This window comes from Lynx rufus, unplaced genomic scaffold (assembly GCF_022079265.1).
Source record: "Lynx rufus isolate CCGP_SWC_20201006 ecotype Redwood Valley unplaced genomic scaffold, mLynRuf1.p SCAF_2, whole genome shotgun sequence".
In the NCBI taxonomy this organism is placed as follows: domain Eukaryota; kingdom Metazoa; phylum Chordata; class Mammalia; order Carnivora; family Felidae; genus Lynx; species Lynx rufus.
In genome coordinates, this window is record NW_025814834.1 from 101,891,785 (window position 1) to 101,913,910 (window position 22,126).

Genomic DNA, 22,126 nt, shown 5'->3' on the forward strand with positions numbered 1-22,126 from the left:
CAAACCTGACCTTTTGGGGTTGTATGGAGGTTTCCTTATGTGATCAGTTCAATCATTGGCCATTGGCAATTGACCTCCGGGTGCCCCTCTCCCCACACAGGTCAGTGGGGTGGAACTGAAAGTTCCAACCTTCTAATCAAGCAGCTGGCTCTCCTGGCAACTGGCCCGTCATCCTCAAGGGCTGTCCACAAGTCACCTCACTAGCATAACTCAGGTGCGGTTGAAAGGGTTGAGAGGGGCTTGTTGTGACAATCAGGACACCTGTCCTGCTCTTACCACTTAAATTCCCAACGTTTTAGGAGTTTTGTGCCAGGAGTGGGGACGAAGTCCAAATACATATTTCTTGTTATAAATCGCGATTTCACAGCCCTCTCCATACTATCTACCGGGTTCGGCAGGCGCTCCCAACCCTTTGGGGTTGTGGGCTGGTAAAGACAGCCCACGGCTGGCAGGCCACAGGTCTCTGTGCGTTCCCTGCCCACATAATTGCAAATAGTCCTGGGAAGCTCTGCTCAATGGCTCAGGGTGAGTGTGCCACCTGTTTCCTGCCGGGCCTCTGCCTGAAGCCCTGATGTGAAGCTTGTGGTTTTTAATTCTGAAAAATATTTATCATGCAGTACTAATGAACAAGTCAGAAAACAGTTATGATGAGAATGAAAATCCTTTCCCCAAACGCTCCTTGCCCCCCACCCAATACATAGAGGCAAGAACTTCGAAGCCCTTTCTGGTTTTACCTTAAATAAGTTGTTCCAGTACCTCAAAATAACATGCCAGGGCCACTTTTCGGGCTCTATGGACTCGAGACACTATCTATGCCTCCTGCTGGGCTGGATGAGAATTTCTCTCACATCGCCCCTTCCTCTCCTCCCTCGATCATTCCAAGTTTTGATAGTTATAGTAAGATTTTTAGCTTCCTCTACTGGTTGCCATATAGGTTTAAATTATATGTCCATTTTTATTTTAAAGGGAACATCATCACTCTTGAAGTGTTTTGTGCTTTTAAAGTTTATATATTTATTTTGGGAGAAAGAGAGAGAGGGAGAGAGAGAATCCCAAGCAGGCTCTGTGTTCAGCACAGAGCCACGACCATGAGAGTATTGACCTGAGCCAAAATCAAGAGTCCGGCCCTTAACCGACTGAGCCGTCCAGGCGCCCCTAAATAACATATACTTAGGCTTCTGTTTCTTGTTCCGTTGCTTTCAATTTTGTCTCTTAACCTTTCATTTTTGCAAAATGAAGACCTTTCCTTCTCAAGCCTTCCCTCTTTTCCCCTCCCTGCTTCTGTACAGCTGTATCTTTATTTTTTACATTATCACTCTAGATAATGATTACATTCTGTTTTGTAACTACTCAGTTTTCTGTGCTTTGTCTACCAATGTTTCTAAAAACTGAAAGCCAGTAATCAGCATTTACGTTATGTCAATTTTGTTTAGTGCAGAACTAAGCAGCATGCGTTTTCTCTTTTTTTTTTTTAAGTTTTTTTCCTTTTAATTCCAGTATAGTTAACATATAGAGCCATGTTACTTTTAGGTGTACAATATAATGATTCAACACTTCCAATATAATGATTCAACACTGCCTTTTAGTTTTGTTGATTGTTTCCTTTGCTGTGCAGAACGACACCCAGTGCTCATCACAACGAGTGCTCTCCTTAATCTCCATCACCTATTTCACCCATCCCCCATCCACCTCCCCTCTGGGAACCATCAGTTTGTCCTCTAGAGTTAAGACTCTGTACCTTGGTTCTTCTCTCCCTAGCACTCCCCCACCTTTTTCCTTTGCTTATTTGTTTTGTTTCCTAAGTTACAGATACAAGTGAAATATGATATTGTCTTTCTCTGTTTGACTCATTTCAGTTAGCATCATACTCTCTAGCTTAAACCATGTTGTTGCAACTGGCAAGATTTCCTTCTTTTTTATGCCTGAATAATATTCCATTATATAGAGATAGATATCTATCTATCTCTATATATAGATATATCCTTTATCCATTCATCTATCAATGGACACTTGGGCTGCTTCCATAATTTGGCTATTACAAATAGTGCTGCAATAAACATAGGGGTACATGTATCCCTCTGAATTAGTGTTTTTGTATTTTGCGGGTCAATACCCAGTAGTGCAATTGCTGGATCATTGGGTAGTTATGTTACTAACTTTTTGAGAATCTCCATACCATTTTCACAGTGTCTGTACCAGTTCTGCATTCCCACCAACAGTGTAAGAGGGTTCCTTTTTCTCCACATCCCCACCAGTCCTTGTTATTTCTTATGTTTTTATTTTAACCATCCTGACTGGTGTGAGGTGATATCTCACTGGAGTTTTGGTTTGTATTACTCTGATGATCAGTGATGTTGAGCACCTTTTCATGTGTCTGTTGGCCATCTGTATGTTTTCTTTGGAGAAATATCTGTTCGTGTCTTCTGCCCATTTTTAATTGGACTATTTGTTTTTTGGGTGTTCAGTCATATCCTTTATAAATTTTGGATACTAGCCCTTTATCAGATATAACATTTGCAAATATCTTCTCCCATTCAGTAGGCTGCCTTTTAGTTTTGTTGATTGTTTCCTTTGCTGTGCAGAAGCTTTTTATTTTGATGTAGTCCCAATGGTTTATTTTTGCTTTTATTTCCCTTGCCTCAGGAGACAAATCTAGAAAGATGTTGCTATGGCAGATGTCAGAGAAATTTCTGCCTATGCTGTCTTCTAGGATTTTTATGGTTTTAGGTTTCACGTTTAGATCTTTAATCCATTTTAAGTTTATTTCTGTGTCTGGTGTAAGAAAGTAGTCCAGTTTCATTCTTTAACATGTAGCTGTTCAGTTTTCCCAACACCACATGTTGAAAAAACAGTCTTTTTCCCATTAGCATGTATTTTGTCTTTTCTAGGTCCAATGTCATGGTGCCTTGCTAGTCAAAGGGAAGCACCCTAGCATCAGGTCAAATGTACTTTCCCCCCCTCTTAAACTTACTTTAATTTGGGTGGTTTTCCATTTAGACAATAACTATTTTGTACAATTTTTTAAAATGTTCATTCATTTTGCGAGAGAGAGAGAGATAGAGAGTGAGGGGAGGAGGGACAGAGATAGAGGAAGAGAGAATCCCAAGCAGGTTCTGCGCTGTCAGCCCAGAGCCTGACGTAGGGTTCGATACCACAAGCTCTGAGATCATGACCTGAGCCGAAACTGAGAGTCGGACGCTTCACAGACCGAGCCACCCAGGCACCCCTATTCTGTACAAATTTTACTTCTTCAAGTTTTGATTTTTTTTCTTATAAAGAGTAAGACACATATTCTTACTATATTCCAAATATCATCCAGCTCTTCATTATTTCTTAGAATTTGTCTAATTACACTCTTAGAATCCTTTTCAGTTTTCCTCTTTAAGACAATATTCTTGAAATTTGGTGACTTTTTCCAGTTGCTTTCAAGACCTGTGGTTGACTTTGTAATAGGGGCTTCTTTTCACTGGAATCCTGGTTAGCTCTATAATTTCCCATATTCCACAGTTCTCCCTTTCTTGGTTTTGCCCACTTGCCCCTCACTGCTCTCTTTTTTGGGAGCACATCCATAGGTAAAATTCTTTAGAAAATGGAGACATGAGGCAAAATCTTCCAAACATGTGAAGATCTGAAAACAATGTTCTTTCTCTCATTTTTAAGCTGGACATGGAAGTCTAGGTCCAACATAATTTTACCTTCATATTCTGAAGCCTTTATTTCAATTTTTAAAAATGTTTTATTTATTTTTGATAGAGAGAGAGCACAAGTGGGGGAGGAGCAGAGAGAGAGGGGGTACAGAGGATCTGAAGCCGACTCTGTGCTGACAGCAGTGAGCCCGACGTGGGGCTCTAACTCATGAATCATGAGATCATGACCTGAGCCAAAGTTGGACACTCAACCGACTGTGCCAGTCAGGTGCCCCATGAAGCCTTTATTTGAGTGTCTTGCAGCATCTTCAATTTTAATGAGAAGTCTGATCCGTTGTGATTCAAATTCCCTTATGGTTCTTGGTTTACATTGCCCTCCACCCCTGCCATAATCTCAGGAACACTATCCTCGGTGATTTGGTATTTCACCATGGTGTGCCAAGAGCTTGGTCTTTTAATTAATTCTGATCAATATTTGTGTTTCCCTTTAGCTCTCGGAATTATTTTATTGTCTCTGAACTTCTCTTAATTGGCTATTGAACCTCCTGGATTTAGCTTCCATGCCTCTTATTCTCTTATCAGATCCTTCCCTTGTCATTTCGCTCAGTGTTATGGGAAATTTCCTCAATTACATCATCTAATCTTTCTATTAAAGTATGTTAGTTTTTATTTTGGCAATTTAATTTCCCAGAAATAGTTACTGTTTTCTCATTTTCATTAAAAGAAAAAAAATCCTTGTTTCCTGGTTTTCCCTTCTGGATATAATGTCTGTTCAAGTCTTTGTTTTCTTGAATTCTATCTCTTACGGTGTGCCTTTCTATTCCCCCCCCCAAGTATCTGTTCCTCCTTAGTTGTCCATTAATTTTTAAGAATGAATAAATAGGAATGCCATTTTATGATGTGTTTGTTTATCTTTTTCCTTTAAATTTTTGTTCATATTTAGGTGTCGGCTCATTTTTAAGAATGAAGAAAGAAATGCTGTCAGTTTCTGTGTAGGGGGGCTTGTCATATCAACTGGCAAGCTTCTCTCCAGGGTATTCCTGAACAAGAAAACCTTACTTTAGGTTGTCAATACTCACACTAAACAAAATAATGAATTTCTTCAGAGGGAAAACTTGATTTTTGGGGGCTTGGGTTAAGCCTGGAGTCCTGCCTATAAGATGTAGTCTTTTCTCCACTGTCCCCCCCATTGTCACTCACCTCATGTACTCTGGGCTGAAGACACCTCCACTTGGTTTATCTGTTGACGTACTGACCTTCTGCCAAATACGTTTTGTCTTCCTGAGATCTGTCGAAATTTCTTCAAAGATGGAACCCTCCTATTCTCTTCACTATTATTGATTTTATCATTAAAAAATTCCTTTCTATCATTTCGAAAGGATCTCAGGAAGGAGGGAAGGCAAATTCTTGGCCTCAGTTCACCATCTTGAAGTAGAAGCCTCTGAAATATCAATTAGGCAGTCCATGGTATGCCCTCACAGAGTGTCTGTCACCTAAAGGCTTTGACTGTGATGCCCTTAAAACTTCAAAGTCATTTTATGGAAAAAATAACAGGAGATATTTTTGATGAAGAAATCTTCCCAGCTGGAAGTTATTTATCTGAACTTTTACTTTGCAGTGTTGCATTGTGGGTGACATAGTAGGTCTTCAATAAATATCTGTTGAACCAATAAATGAATGAATGAACAAACATTAACCATTAATTAATTAACCGTTAATTAAAAGTCAGTAAAAGGAAGTGGATAATATGTATGCCCAGTAAAAAAATAAATGGAATGATTTATACATTTGTACATCCTATGTTTTGATACATTCTTTTAGAGGTGTAGATATTAATGCAAACAGACTGACTTTTTAAACGAATGTAAATAAATGTATTGACGTTTAAAACAGTTGTCCTGAAAATTATACACTTATTCTGAGGATACTCACTGATGAAAATTTTGGGGGTTCTGGTTTGAACTTCCCTTTGGTCCTATTCCCCTTCCTTCCTTCCTTCCTTCCTTCCTTCCTTCCTTCCTTCCTTCTTTCCAGTCTTATTTGGTTTCCTCAGGGGGGGAAATCTTTGGCCTTTGAAGGTGTATTTTATTTTTTCAAAAAAGCCCAATACAACTTTGTATGTATTTCTTAGATCAGAATGAACAATATATTATTTTTGTAGTCAAAACCATATGAGAAGGCAGATCTCAAATGGGGTAATAAATGCATTATGAATAAAAGCTCCCAAAGAGGAGGTTCTTTGTGTTTATTTGCTTTTTTTTTTAAGTTGTACTTATTTAAGTAATCTCTACACCAAAGTGGGGCTCGAACTCACAACGATCAAGAGTCACAAGCTCTTCCCCCTGAGCCAGCCAGGCGCCCCTGTTTATTTTACTTTTTTATTTTATTTTATTTTATTTTATTTTATTTTACTCTACTTTATTTTATTTTACTTTACTTTACTTTATTTTATTTTTTTGTAAACAATTACAGAAGCTTTCGAACAAGTGTACATTTTTCCAAGGCGCCCAATATAAAGAGGATGATGCTCATGCCAGTGTATGAAATGAAGCTCACTGCTTTATAACCTCCCACCATGCATTGTGTTCTCTGCTGTTTAGGATAATGATTACTGTGAGGTGCATAATAATGACAGATGTCAGTAATAAGTGCCTACTATGAAAACCAGAAACTTCGCACGCATGGGTCATTCTGTTGGGTTATGACCCCCGTTTTTACAGATGAGGAAACTATAACTCAGAAATTTTGTTTTTTCCAAGTTACTCAGCTAGGAGATGACAGACCTGAAGTGCATTATTGGGTCTGTCAAGAACCCGTGCTGAGTTCCTCCACCTCACAATTTTACTTGGACAACTTCTCTTTCATATATGAGGAAGCCAAGCCTGTCGACCAAGATGATAGACAAGCTGATTTGGTGCCGGCATCCCAGCCCAGCAGTGTGCCCATAGCCTTCTCCCCTTCACCTGTGTTTGACAAAATTCTGCTACACCAATGGTGGGCTCCCCAGCCAATCTCTGTGTGGCAGGGCACAACTGTCACGCATGCTTCTGAATGGGGATGCAGAGTGAGTCTTCTGCGTGCCTGTGTCCTACTCACACGCCAGCTTCTTGCAGGGAGGTGAAAGGTAGGAAGCACCCTGGTTGTATTTGTTCAGGAGGTCACCGGTCACCTAGTGTTCTGGCCTTTTCAGTGTGGTTATGATCCTTGGTCCTGTTCTAACCTGAACTATTTGTTAAGCCTCTGGATCTAGCTTTTGTTTGCCTGCTGAATCAGACCTTCTCTCTTCCTGCTAAAACTCAGCTGGGACAGAGTTTCTTGGGCTGTTCCTCTGGAAATCTGGGCACCCCTTTAGGGTTGCCAAAAGTTTAGGCAAGTGGGCATGTGGAGGCAGAGTCTTCTCACACCAGCTACCTCTTGACAATCAAAGGCTATGGTTAGAGTAGTCTAGGTCCTGAAATGTGGGGCACAGGACGATACGCAAAGGCAAATCTGATCACTAGGGGGGCAAGGGGCCAGCAAAATGATTCCAGGCATTTCTAAACATAGTGTGTATGGGTGGGTGGGTGAGGGAAGTGTGTGTGCTGATGGTTGTCACTGTTCAAGAACCTGAGGGCTGAGAGTGGCAAATGAATGCTAACCAAAGTTGTGTTAAAATATGTCCTATATCCACAGGGGTTACCTGTGCCCTGAATAACAGGTCTGTGGGACCCAAAAAGTTGGATGCTGGAAGACCTGGTATCACCTGGTATCAGCCCTTGGGCATTGGGCAACCAAAATATATTTCAAAATTCTGCTGGTTTGTGAACTCAAGGCTCTTCATACACTGACTCATTTGCTTCCTGTTGGTTCAAGGAAAGAGTTGAGGCAAGCTGATAGCTGGCGCACTGAGCATAGTTCTAGTCCAGAAAGGGATTGATGACAATGAACACTGTCAGATTTCTGAGGAAATCCAAGTGCCCTAGTCAGTGCCCAGCTGAGTAAAAGCGTGTTATGCATACGTCTTTTTGAGGTGGGAGAACATAAGTCCACGTAATATCGAAATATATCTATGATTTTCTGGGTGATCAGTCAGTGTATAAAGGGACTATGGATCACTTGAAGATTTGTGGATTTTCCTGATGAACTATGGATCCGTTCTCTCTTCCAGGGGATCACATTTCTACTCCCCAACTCAGCAAGAGGTCTCATTTTGGCTGAGTTCTTCTATAAAAGTTCTCCTTACCTGAGCTGTGGGTGTCTTGACTGTGGTTATCATTAAGACTGTGGGCCAGGTGGTTTTCTTCCACTACATCCAAAAGGCTTCTTTTCTAGGACTTCGTAAAGTCAGGGGAAATATGGGGTTGAGAGGAACCAAACCCGTGTGGTGGAGGAACCCTGGACAGTTTACTAACAAAGACCCTGAGACAAGCACTCGTGTGCCGTAACTAGATGCAGATATAACTAGAGCAGGATCCTGAAGTGAACGGACCACTGTGTAGCTCCTAGTGTGCCTGTCCTGAATTTTCCTTCTTATTCAACATGGATCTGGGCAGTTCACGGGGGGCTGGTTACATCCTTCTGTCAAGGTTGATATGCTGCCGTACAGGCTTCTCACCTGGCTGCAATCGCTTGAGTCCTGGGTCGAGAGTGCATTAGTCAGCCGCGATCCAGAATTCTCGCTGTGATTGCTCTGATCAGTCATGCGCAGTGCTGAGTGAATTCTGTAACTGCCGTTGCCTGCTGCAACTGTCCAGAGCCGTCTTCTGGTGCCTGGGGGTGCTGCAGCAAGATTTTATAGACTCCCCCGACTTTGGGCAGGGACAACTCCCGTGTTGAGCGCCATCTTGAAAATCTCCCACCATTACTCAAAAAAGGAAAAAAGAGAAAAAAGTGTTTTTTTCTGGTTACTTCAGGCATTTCATTGCTAAATATTACCTATGACTATAACCATTCTGTGATGCCAAATCCTGTATGACTTAGACTATTTGGTCATATTGCGACCAATTATAAGTGAACTCCTTGGAGGAAAGTACTCCCACATTATCATTCAAATGGCATTATTGTGTTGTGGAATGCATTCTTCACCTCTTCCTACTCTCTAGTGGTTGCTGGAAATCCTTGGAACGTCTTGGCTTACAGCTGAATCACTGTAATTGCTGCCTCCGTCTTCACACGTCTGTTTTCCCTTTGGGTGTCTACGTGTTCGTCTTTACCTGGCCTTCTTCAAGGACACCAGCCATTGGATGTAGAGCCCACCTTAATCCAGTCTGACCTCGTCATAGCTAATTCCATATGCAAAGACCCTATTTCCAAATAAGGTCACACACATGCTGAGGTTCTGGGTAGACATGAATTTTTGGGAGGACGCTAGTCAACTGAGTACCCTTACAGGTCTCTGGACTCTGGGCCCATTCCCCTTTCCAGGTACTCAGTGTCTGCTCCCTAACTGGGGCTTTTGGAAGAATAAAGTGCTGCAGAGGTACATGCAATTCCCCCGTTGAAATTTGGAGTCCAGAATTTGAGTATAGGAATTGGGCTCTGTCTCTGGTATTGCTATAATTAGGTTACCTTTATTCCTCTATGAATCATTAACCTCGCAAACTGCTGGTTCAATCTATGACAACCAGTGATACATCATCTTTAACCAGTCCGCACCACCATAAAAAAAAAAATGCTGTTCAAGTACTAATTTATTGCTCCATGACACAAATGGCGCATCTCAAACAAACTCAGCCAATTTTAAGGATGATTTCTGGGCTGTTTAAAAAGAATTCTTCCACCAGCTTCTTGAGGATGTTGCTTTAGAGATTATTATTTTCTGTTTCAGGACAAATCCATGAATCTGGCCCATTCATGTTAGCTATAGTGAGACGATGCATCTCTTGTCCATGAAACTTGAATGTGCGGGTGTCAGAAGTGATTTTTCTGGAGCTAACTTTTCCCATACTTTGAGTTATCAGTTTCTGTCGTGCTGGTGTGCATTTCAGCTGAGGTTTTATTACATTGTGTTGGCAGCACATTATGTTTTTTACACATGGATTTGATTGAGAAATGAAACTGGAATAAGAATGAGGTAGCAGCAGCGTCTGCTGTACGGCTCAACTATTGCCGTTGTCAATCAGCCTGATTGATTAAATATGGTGGTACACATTTTTATTAAAACGAAATACTTCTCTTGAAAAAGGACCATTACGCCCACAGACGATAGGACTCTCCTGAAGAGTGGCCCGAGGAAGAGGCCTCTTGGCGGGGTCTGATAATTGCAGGTGGCGGGAACAAATAGGAGAGTTCAGATTAGCTCTGGGTAATTTTGTGAATTTAAATTCTTTTTTTTTTTTTTTTTTTTTTCCGTATGGAAGAAATGAACTGACATTTGGGGGCACTAACCCCCGCGGAAGCATTTGAGTTTGATTGAGTCCCCAGACACTGTCCCTTCCTTCGTTGATGCCCCGTGGTCCGCTTGGTTTTAAGGCATCCAGGATGAGCTGGAATTTGTCGGAAGTAAGAGCGAACATCCTGGTCCACTGAAGTGCCACTTCTGTCATTTTCCATTCAAGCCCATTTTAGCTTGGCACCAGGTTGTAAATTTGAAAAACAGACATGCACATAGGGGAGAACGGAGACGCTTGAGAATGAGAATGGGTGGACTATTCCATTGGCTTGGATGAGGACCCAGCAAACATCATCTCTGCCTGTAAAACCCTGAAATTTGGAGTGACTTCAAAGAGAAAGTGGTGGGGGATTTGGTATTAGAGCATTAAAGACCCAAAGAGGTGAAATGGTTTGCTTGGGCCTATTTAGTTTTAGTTTGTGTGTGTGTGTGTGTGTGTTTGCTCACCCGGAAGTCCTGGGCTGGGGCTGGCTATTCCTGGAGTGTTGAGGCTTCCCCCTGGTTTGAGCCAGCCTAAATTCCAGGGGGCCTGTTTGATCGTGGTCCCCGGCAAAATGTCTCCTGTTGGAATCCATTTAGGACAATAACCCCAAAGGCTTTGCATTAGTGTAAAACACAGGGCTTCAGAAGAGGGCTTTTCAGAAAAACAAGTGGGCAATAAGAGAGGAAAAACCTTTGGAGTAATTCTTTTAACACACAGACTGCTTCTGCTGCAGGGCTGGTGTCAAGACTAATCTTGCAGGATTGAGATATTTTCAGCTGTATCCAATTTAGGTTTCGGCTTTTCCTCACAGAGGGATTGCTTCTGAAACAATCTTTCTCACTACTCTCCCTACCCTCGTCTTCTAAAGCCTGTTTGTAGATTTGGGGATTGCTAACAGATTTTAAGAACAAGAAATCCCTGAAATACCACGCAGCTAAAAGCCAAAAACAGGAACACTTAAGGAACTTGACTTTTTTTATTTTCTTTAAAAAAATTTTTTTAACGTTTATTCATTTTTGAGAGACACAGAGACAGAGTGCAAGCTGGGGAGGGGCAGAGAGAGAGGGAGACACAGAATTCGAGGCAGGCTCCAGGCTCCAAGCTGTCAGCACAGAGCCCGCTGCGGGACTCGAACTCATGAGCCATGAGATCATGGCTTGAGCTGAAGTTGGCCGCTTAACCGACTGAGCCACCCAGGCACCCCTTGACTTTTTTCTTTCTTTCCTTCTTCCCTCCTTTCCTTTCTTTCTTGCTTGCTTTCTTCTTTCTTTTTCTTTCTTTCTTTCTTTCTTTCTTTCTTTCTTTCTTTCTTTCTTTCCTTCCTTCCTTCCTTCCTTCCTTCCCCCGTCCTTCTTTCCTTTCTTTTTAAAAATATTTTGTCAAGGGGTGTCCTTCAGCTCTCAGTCAACTTTCTCTCTGGACTCAGCCATAAAGGATGAAAACCCCACAGAGACTTGCAGTTTTAAACTTGGAGCTTCCTGTAAGGTCATAGACTGTTAAGGGTATGACCTCTGTTTATCTGGTTCTTTCTTGGCATCTTGGACCCTATCTATGCCAAATCCACAAAGGCCACCAGATGAATGCCTGGATCAGAGTGTCCAATAAGTTGTCTGGGAGCACACAGGGATCCTGCTTGTCCAGCCAGGAGTCTGGAGTTGTGCTGTTGTTGGAGGTCAGGAACAGGTAGGATATCAGTAACCAGATAGGCAGCACACATGTTGAGGGTCAGGCATATACATGGACCAAAGCGAGCTGAAGCTCAGAAGTCCACGAAGCCACGTAAGTGAGATTGACATGACATCAATCCAAACATTGTGTTGTAACCTGATTTAGACACAGAAAGCCTGCTGATTACGAGCATGGCTGTCAGTCCTCCTATACCTTTTGGCAAATGGATTAATCTTTCTATGTATCACTTTCTTAATCTGTAAAGCAGAAATTAATCACCTTTCTTACAGGGTTATTGGAGAGATACAATAAAATTACATTAACTAAATCTCTTGTCTGGCACACAGTAAATACTTAACATGTCGTAGTGATTCCTGTCTCCCATTTCTAATGTGCCACTCTCAAAGGCAGAGCAGCCATGAGTTTGAGATGTCCTGAACCCACAGAGCAGGTGCAAAAGTGGCCAGACCAGCAGTGGAACATGGTAATAAAGAGACGGTTCGTTTGGACCCAGCTCTGAGTGGGCCGATGCTCGCATAGTAAAAAATCAAGTGGACTTGTACTAGCTGTTCTTTTTTTCACCTCCTCAACTGCTGACTGTCTTGAAGAAGGTTTAGCTGCCCTAGTTTTGTTGCTATTGTTGTTATTATGGTGTATTTTATTTAATTTTCATGAAGTATAACATACTTCTAGAAATGTGCATAATCGTAAGTAGACAACTCAATTTTAACAACTTAATTAAGCACACTCACATAACCAGTAGGCAGATTAAGAGCAGAACAGTTTCAGTACCCCGAAAGCCCCCTTCCTGCACCCTTCTAGCCACTGTACCTACCCTAGAAAGAGCCACTATTCTGACTTCTAATGCCAGAGATCAGTTTTATCTGCTTTTGACTGTATACAAATAAAATCACATACTATATGCTCTCTCGTGTCTGATTTCTTTTGCTCAGCATCTGTTTGTGAGATCTGTTCATACCCTGGCTTGCATTTCGAGTTCACTCATTCCAAATATATGTCTATAGTATTCCATAGTGTGCATATATCACTATACTCATCCTATTGCTAGCGGGCATTTGGGATGTTTCCAATTTAGGGATAATATGAATAGTGTTTCTCTGAGTATTCCTGAACATGTCTTTTGGTGGACCTGTGCATTCATTTCTTTTGAGTATGTCCCTAGGAATGGAGTTACTGGGTCGGCTGCAGTTGATGCTATCAGTTTTCCAAAGTGGTTGTACCAATTATGCTTCCCAGTAATATATGCAAATTATGGCTTCTCCACATGTTCCCCATTATCTGGTATAGTCTCTGTCATTTTAACCTTTCTGGTGGGGCTAGTGTATTGCACAGCGGATATGAATTTTCATTTTCCAGTGGACGAATGAAGTTGGGCATCTTTTCTGATTGGACATCTGTGGGCTTGAAGAAGCTAGAAGTTCTCTTCAAAGACATACAGCTAACAGGTGACTACAAAGGACAGTTGTCAATGGTGTGTCTCCAGACTGAGGAGCGGATGGAGGCCATAGTGATCAGATGTATCGCCTCTTTGCATCTTAAGTGGCATATTCCATTCGGAGCCCTACACCTTGAGAAGGCTGAGGATGAACAAGAGTATGCTTAGAAGGGAGTGACCAGGTCCGCAGTCAGACCAGCAAGGGGAACAATCAGAAGAACTGGGATCGTTCAGCCCATACAGAGAGGACAAAGGGGGAACAAAAAACTGCCACTTAATTGATGGGGGCTATCTTCTGAAAGAGGGGGCAGGCTTGCTCTGTGGGACCCATGAGGCAAAGTTAAAAACTATAGGACTCCCTCTCTCTCTGGCCCTCCCCTGCTCATGCTCTGTCTCTCTCTGTCTCAAAAATAAATAAAACATTAAAAAAATTTTTAAAAATTAAAAAAAAAAAGGGGGCACCTGGGTAGCTTGATCGGTTAAGCGTCCGACTTTGGCTCAGGTCATGATCTCACGGTCGGTGAGTTCGAGCCCCGCGTCGGGCTCTGTGCTGACGGCTCAGAGCCTGGAGCCTGCTTCCGATTCTGTGTCTCCCTCTGTCTCTGCCCCTGCCCTGCTCATGCTCTGTCTCTCTCTGTCTCAAAAATAAGTAAAACATTAAAAAAAAACTATAGGAATGGAGATTTCAGGATGGCAAATTTAGCCCATCATCACTGTCTTGTTCTTTCTTCTGGCTTAGCCTGGTAATGACCTAGAGAGTGAGGCCAGGGCAGCCCCCTCATAAGTCATGAAATGTTCTCATCTAATTTGCATAAATTAACTAGAATCTGTAAATAGGAGACACCTGCGAATACAAGGGGCACCTACTTCATACCGTCATTCTTCCTAACAAATATTTATGGACTCCTCCAAGCTGTAAGTCCCAGACCTGACTTCTTCACAAAGGACAGATATGGTTTCAACTGGAGGTCTCACCTATTCACTGATGAATTCTTGAAAAATTGGTACTTGTAAAACAAATCCAATTGAAGCCAGAACGGGTAAACAGTCAAACAAACTTTTATGCTTAGTTGGCTCAGGATGAGTGAGGGATGTGATGGCCAGGAGTGGGGCAAGTTTGCAGGAGGTCAATGGAGTGTGAGAGGCCTCCAGGGGTATAGGAAATAAGTTGATCCAAAGGAAAGGATGGCTAAACAACGGCTACTGGAAAGAAGCAGGCCAGGCAGGCCAGGCAAAGGAAGGCAAAAGAGTCAAGTGCAAAAGCAAGAGAGATGAGATCCTTAAAGAAGCATAAGTAGAAGGGTTGGAGGGAGAGGGTCAGGGAGCAAAGAGTGGGAATTATTTCAGACTGTCTGCAAATTCATATACATATCAAATATTATCTGTAGTTAATGTATAATGTCACACACACAAATGTTTATGCTGAGTCTGAAATGTGCACAGATGTTATACTAATTTAAATATCTTTTTAAAAGGTACTGAATTCATAGTTGATTTTATTACACACTTTTTCCATCAGCAGATTTTAAAAGTTACATTTTTTTTACATGTAAGGGGAATTTTTTTTCATTAAACAGGTGTCTTATACTTGCAGTCGTTGACAACTATTGGTCTTGAATATGAATGTTGATGTTAACTTACAAAAAATCCCTGGAAGTACAGAGAATTAAGTAAGAGAAAGATAGGTGAAGTTTGAAAGACAGTTTGGGTTGCTCACTTAGCACTCTCAGGCCTAAAGGAATGCAGACAGCTCATACTATATATTTCCCTATTTCTGGCCAGGGCTCAGACCTCCTCCACCTTAGACAGATGACAGTCGATCTGGTTCTCTATCATTATCTGGATTGTTTCCCCCATTTTTTTTTGAGTGGAAACCACTGCAGTGGGTACCATGGGAAATACAAAGGAAAATAAAATATGCTCTTTGCTTTCTGGAAAGAGAAATGTAACTATTTGCTTGGATCTTTCATTTTGAAATCATGGAGCTCTCTCTGCCAGGATTTCTTTACTGAATCCAAGTTTCACCTTTGAAGATCTGTCGTAGACTGATCTCAGGATCCACATTTTCTTGCCTAGGGCATCACAAAAAGATGCTTGATGCTTAAAAGATAGGAAGAGCAAGAAGCTAGATGTTCTCTACAACCCATTCTAATACTGTCCGCAGCACTATTCCAACAGCATTAGAGAAAATGTAGTAAGGGCACCGATGGAGACTAGCTGGAGTCATAAGTATGAGAAAGACATTGTCTCTCTCATTCCCTCTGCACCCATAGGTGTGTGCATGCACACACACACACACACACACACCTTGCAAACTATGCACTTGTAAAAAAGCTAATCAGTGCTGGAACAGGCATGCAACACATAAACAAACAAAAGACATTTTAAAGAAGGCTCTTATTTTCTCACTGACAGGACACACATTAACTTAGCAACAGCTGCTCTAGTGGGAAGACATTTTTCTCTGGGTTGTCAACAAGTGGGATCCCTCCCCCCGCCACCATTATCCTAGTATATATCTAGAAAAATTCCAATGAGATACCACTATTTTATCAATTAGCTAAATAGCTGGTGTAATGCAGGAAACATTCTCTATCTCTTTCCCAGTGGAAGGATGGGGTCATTTCACTTTTCCAAAAAGACCATGAACTCTGCACAGAGAAGCACCACCATCCCACAAAATAACATACCTAGAAAGAAGTTTCCCAAACGTAATAACTTTTGCACGGAGCTTTAAATAATGAAATCTGCCATACTTTCCACCCCAGCCAGTGTGTATATTAGTAGCTCGATAGACAGTTATTGACTAATTGAACTAATAAATCCCCCAAAAGTATGTACTTCTATATTTAGCAGAAAGATAAGGCCAGGCATATGTGAAAATGAAAGGGGAAACATGGAGATTCTTCAATGTTGTAGCAGGATTAGAAATGCTTCATACTGATTAGCCAAGGAAAGTGAGGAGTTAAAATAGCCTCAGAGGATCAAAAGGCCAGATGTATTGGGATGAATCCAAAAGCTATTCCATGGGATTGGAGAGGGAGAGAGAGGAGTCTTGTTTGGGAACAATGAGGACTAAAGACCACTATGATATTCAAAATCATTTATTCAAATACTTACAAAAAAATAAGATGAACCCTATCTACAAGGAACTCACAGTCTGCTGGAGAAGATAAGTGCAAAAGCACACAGACTGGAATATAGTGGGGTAAGTGATAAAATATAGTAGACATAGTGTTTTATAGACTCATATAGAGTGGCCACTAACCCCATCTGTCCTTAGGTAAGGAAAGGCTTCTGCTAGAGGATAGCCAGGAAGAGAATGTGAAATGATGTTCCTGGTAAAGGAAATTACATGTGCAGGAGAGTATAATAAGTTAAGGCACTGGTTCCTAAGTATGACCACATATTAGAGCCACCTAGAAGACTTAAAAACAACAACAAATCAACGTCCATTTCAGACTATGATTGAATAACTTGCATGAGAATATATTTCTCAAAAAAGATAACTGTAACAACTCTATAAAATAAAAAAAGCTGCTAACTCCTTGAAGGCACTGGAGAATAATCAAAGCCACCTGGCTTTGTGAGGCCAGGATACTAGAAAAAAGTCAGGCTAAATATTTTCTGGTGCTTTTATTCTTAACGTGTTTGTTGGTTTATAAGAAGAATGGGGCTGAGAGACTGAGCAGAAAGAAGGGAATCAGAGATTTTGGTAGTTTTATGGGGCCAGCAAGACAAAAATTGGAGTTCAGGACTACTAAAGCAGCTGGGACTTGGAAGACCAAGATCCTGGAAAAAAGAGAATCTCAGGGAGGTGAGTCCAGTATTTTGTCTTGCTTTCATCTTAAGGCATTTGCCAATATTTCTAAATTGTGTGGGGCAGCATAGAGAGATTATAAAGCAACACAGAACTTTCTGTAGTCTCACAATGTTGGATGGACAATTGTTGGAGTTCAGGACACAACAAAGAAAAGCACCTAATAAATGTTGAGACTTTCAATTAAGACCTATAAAGGCTATATGCTGACATTAAAGGTGCACCTAAAATAAATTAGCCCTTATGAAAACCAAAATTCAAGTCTTGAATTATCTCAGTTATTACTCAGACAAGGTGATCTTTTCTACTTTAACTGCCACCCAGAAGAAAATTAAACCCCTACACAGGAAGAGGATGTAATGTAAATCCTCTATAATTTATTATGCATACTCTCTAGCTTTCAATTAACAATCACTTGGCATTCCAGGAAGAAAAACTAAAGAAAGAAACAGATAATAGAAACAGACCCATAGGAATTACACATATTAAAATTATTTGGCACAGTTTAATTGTGATTAATATGTGCCAAAAGTAGATGAGAAGATAGAAAATTTCACTAAATAGATGGAATCTGTCAATAAGAATGAAAAGTAATTTCTTGAACTGAAAACTGTAATAACCAAAATAAATAACTCAATAGATAGACCTAACAGAATAATAGACATTATCAAGAGAAATTATTAGGAAACTTAATTCTAGGTTAAAAAATATCAGAAGGAATCACAAAGAGGAAAAAGGTTGAAAAATGCCCCCAAAAAGGCATAAGAGAGATCTGGGATATGGTGAAAACATCTAATCATCTGTAAGTATAAATTCAGAAAGAGAAGAGAGAGAGAATTGGGGCAGAAGCAATCTCAGATGAGACAGTCTGAGAATTTTCCAGAACTAAAGAAAATCATCCAATTACAAATTCAATAAGGACCACGAATGTCGAAAGAGTAAATACAAATAAATCCATACCCAGGAACATCATAGTCAAACTGCTTAAAATCAAAGACGAAGAGAAAATCTTGAAAGATGCCATTTAAAAAAGACATCTTAACCTCAAGGGAATAGCAATATGACTTAGAGTTGACCTTTCAACAGAAATGCTGAAAGTAGGGGCGCCTGGGTGGCTCAGTCGGTTAAGCGGCCGACTTCGGCTCAGGTCATGATCTCGCGGTCCGTGAGTTCGAGCCCCGCGTCAGGCTCTGTGCTGACAGCTCAGAGCCTGGAGCCTGTTTCAGATTCTGTGTCTCCCTCTCTCTGACCCTCCCCCGTTCATGCTTTGTCTCTTTCTGTCTCAAAAATAAATAAACGTTAAAAAAAAAAAAAAGAAATGCTGAAAGCAAACAAAACAAAACAAAACAAACAAAATAACAACAACAACAGCAACAATGGAATGACATATTTTCTTGCTGAAAGAAAACATTCCCCATTCTGAAATTCTATACCCAGCAAAAATATCCTTTAAAAAAATAAAAATAAGATGAAGACTTTTTTTTTAAACATTATCTTTCTTTTTTTTTTTTAACGTTTATTTATTTTTGAGACAGAGAGAGACAGAGCATGAACGGGGGAGGGTCAGAGAGAGGGAGACACAGAATCTGAAACAGGCTCCAGGCTCTGAGCTGTCAGCACAGAGCCCAATGCGGGGCTCAAACTCACGGACCGTGAGATCATGACCTGAGCTGAAGTTGGCCGCTTAACCAACTGAGCCACCCAGGCGCCCCAAGATGAAGACTTTTTATACAACCCAAATTGAGAGAATTTACAACCAATTGACACGCTAAACCAATTTAGTAATAGAACACTAAAAGGAGTTCTTTAGACAAATGATAAATGATCTCAGATGGAGAATGCAGAAATGCAAGAGCAAATGAAGAGCAGTACAAAGGTAAATGTATAAGTTAGATGAATATTTATTGTGGATAACAATAACTACAAAATCATGTCTTTGGGTTTTGAAAATACATAGAGTTAAAATGCATGAAAATTATAGCATAAAAGTAGAAATTAGAGTAAGTGGAGTGAAAGAATTCTAAGGTTGTTGCATTTTCTGGGAAACAGTAAAAATATCAGTCCATAGCAGACTATAATAAATCAAGTATACACATTTCTCAAAGTGTGAATCCTGGACTGGTCACATCAGTATCACCTGCAAACTTGTTAGAAATGTAATTTTTTGGCTCCTCCCAGGCCTGCTGAAAATCTGAAGTGAAGCCCAGAAACCTACACTTTTGAAAGTCTTCCAGATGTTTCTGATGCATGTGAAGGTTTGAGAACCACTGCCTTAGAATAACCACTGAAAGAAACAGAGAAGAATTTATCATTAATAAGCTAATACTAGTACAAGGAGAGAATGGAATAATAGATATACTTGTTTAGTCCAAAAGGAGACAATAAAGGAAAAAACAAAGGATGAATGAAGAAAAGGGACAACTAGAAAAGAAATAATAAGGTGGAAGATTTTAAAACCAAATATATCAGCAATTATTTTAAATTTAAGTACACTAAATACTCAAGTTAAAAGATGAAGATTGTCAAATAAATGCAAAATTCAACTAAATGTTGCTTATAAAAGACACATTTTAAATACACAGAAACATTGAAAGTAAAATGAAGGATAAAATATACAAGGAAACATTAACCAAAATAATTGTTGTAACTATATTCATATCAAACAAAGCAGACTTTAAGAGAAGCAGCAATTCTAGAGATTAATAAGGACATTTCAAAATGTTAAAAGGGTCAACCTATGAGGATGATATAGAATTATAAATTTTAAATAGCCTCAAAATAAAGCAAAAAAAGAGAGACAGAATTAAAGAAAAAATAGAAATTCTGCTAACAAAATAAGAGACTTTAACAGAGTGCTCTTAATAATGGATAAAGTAAATAGGTAACATATTAGTAGAATTACAGAAAACTTGAAAAACACAACTAACAAACCTCCTACTTGACATCTATAGAGCACTGAACCCTATAACTGCAGCATACATTTTCTTTTCATGTTTTTATAAAATTACTAGAATATACTATCAACTGAGCCATAAAGCAAGTTTCAGCACATTTCAAAGGATTGATACTACATACAGAATGGATTCCCTGACCATAGTGAAGTTTAACTATATGTAAATTAAATCCACCACCCAAAGAAGAAATAAAAAGTTAGCAAGTATTTTGAAATGAATGATAATAAAGATAAATTCTATCAAAGTTTGTGGGAGACAGCTAATGCTATGCTTCAAGAGAAATGTCTATCCTTAAAACATATGTATTAAAGAATAAGACAGAATTAAAATTCGTTATTTCAACATTCATTTTAAGAAGTTAGAAAAGGAATGGCAAATTATAGCCAAAAAAGTAGAGATAAGACAATATTAAAAATAAGATAAGAGGGGTACCTGGGTGGCTCAGTCGGTTGAGCATCCGACTTCAGCTCAGGTCATGATCTCACACTCTGTGAGTTCGAAACCCACATCGGGCTCTGTGCTGACAGCTCAGAGCCTGGAGCCCGCTTCGGATTCTGTGTCTCCCCCTCTCTCTGCCCCTCCCCTGTTCATGCTCTGTCTCTCTCTCTCTCAAAAATAAATAAAAACATTGGGGTGCCTGGGTGGCTCAGTCGCTTAAGCGGCTGACTTCGGCTCAGGTCATGATCTCGCGGTCCGTGAGTTCGAACCCCGCATTGGGCTCTGTGCTGACATCTCAGAGCCTGGAGCCTATTTCAGATTCTGTGTCTCCCTCTCTCTGACCCTCCCCTGTTCGTGCTCTGTCTCTCCCTGTCTCAAAAATAAATAAAATGTAAAAAATAAATAAATAAATAAATAAATAAATAAATAAATAAATAAATAAAATATTAAAAAATAATAAGATAAGAAATTCATGAAACAAAACGAGCATATTATAGGAAAAAAATCAATAATGTTAGAAGTTGTTTTTTTTAAATGGACTGAAAGAACTGATAAAGTACCACAATCAGATGGTATCAATATGAAGAAATGAAGAAGATATCTCAAAAGATCCTAGAGACATCAGAAAGTAATATGGTACCATGAAGATATTATGCTAGTAAATTTGAAAATTTAAATGAATAAGGTCCTTGAAAAACACAACTTGCGAATACTGAGCAAAAAACAAAAAAAGGGTATCCAATTTAATGCTGAAATTTTGAAAACTTTCTTCTTGATACTAGAAATGAGACAAGTATGCTCACTGTTACAATTTAGACACACCATGATTATGTTTTTAAAATATCCAAATGAATATACACACAGTTAGAATTCAGAATTCAATTCAGCAAAGACATTGTATAAAAGGTCAATATGAAAATTGCGTTTCTACATACTATTCACAAATGATACAAAAATAAAGTTTTAAAAATGGTACACTTTATGATAGATTAAAATCACCCAATATTCAAGACTATATCTACAGAAACAGCAAGACTTCCCTACTTTAAATTTTTTTTTTTTCAACGTTTATTTATTTTTGGGACAGAGAGAGACAGAGCATAAACGGGGGAGGGGCAGAGAGAGAGGGAGACACAAAATCGGAAACAGGCTCCAGGCTCCGAGCCATCAGCCCAGAGCCTGACGCGGGGCTCGAACTCACGGACCGCGAGATTGTGCCCTGGCTGAAGTCGGACGCTTAACCGACTGCGCCACCCAGGCGCCCCAAGACTTCCCTACTTTAAATTTTTTTTTTTTCAACGTTTATTTATTTTTGGGACAGAGAGAGACAGAGCATGAACGGGGGAGGGACAGAGAGAGAGGGAGACATAGAATCGGAAACAGGCTCCAGGCTCTGAGCCATCAGCCCAGAGCCCGACGCGGGGCTCGAACCCACGGACCGCGAGATCGTGACCTGGCTGAAGTCGGACGCTTAACCGACTGCGCCACCCAGGCGCCCCAAGACTTCCCTACTTTAAATTACAAAACATTTGGGGCGCCTGGGTGGCTCAGTCGGTTAAGCATCCAACTTCAGCTCAGGTCACGATCTCGCGGTCTGTGAGTTCGAGCCCCGCGTCGGGCTCTGGGCTGATGGCTCAGAGCCTGGAGCCTGCTTCCGATTCTGTGTCTCCCTCTCTCTCTGCCCCTCCCCCGTTCATGCTCTGTCTCTCTCTGTCTCAAAAATAAATAAAACGTTAAAAAAAAATAAAAAAAAATTACAAAACATTTTTAAAGAGAAATTAAAGAAGACC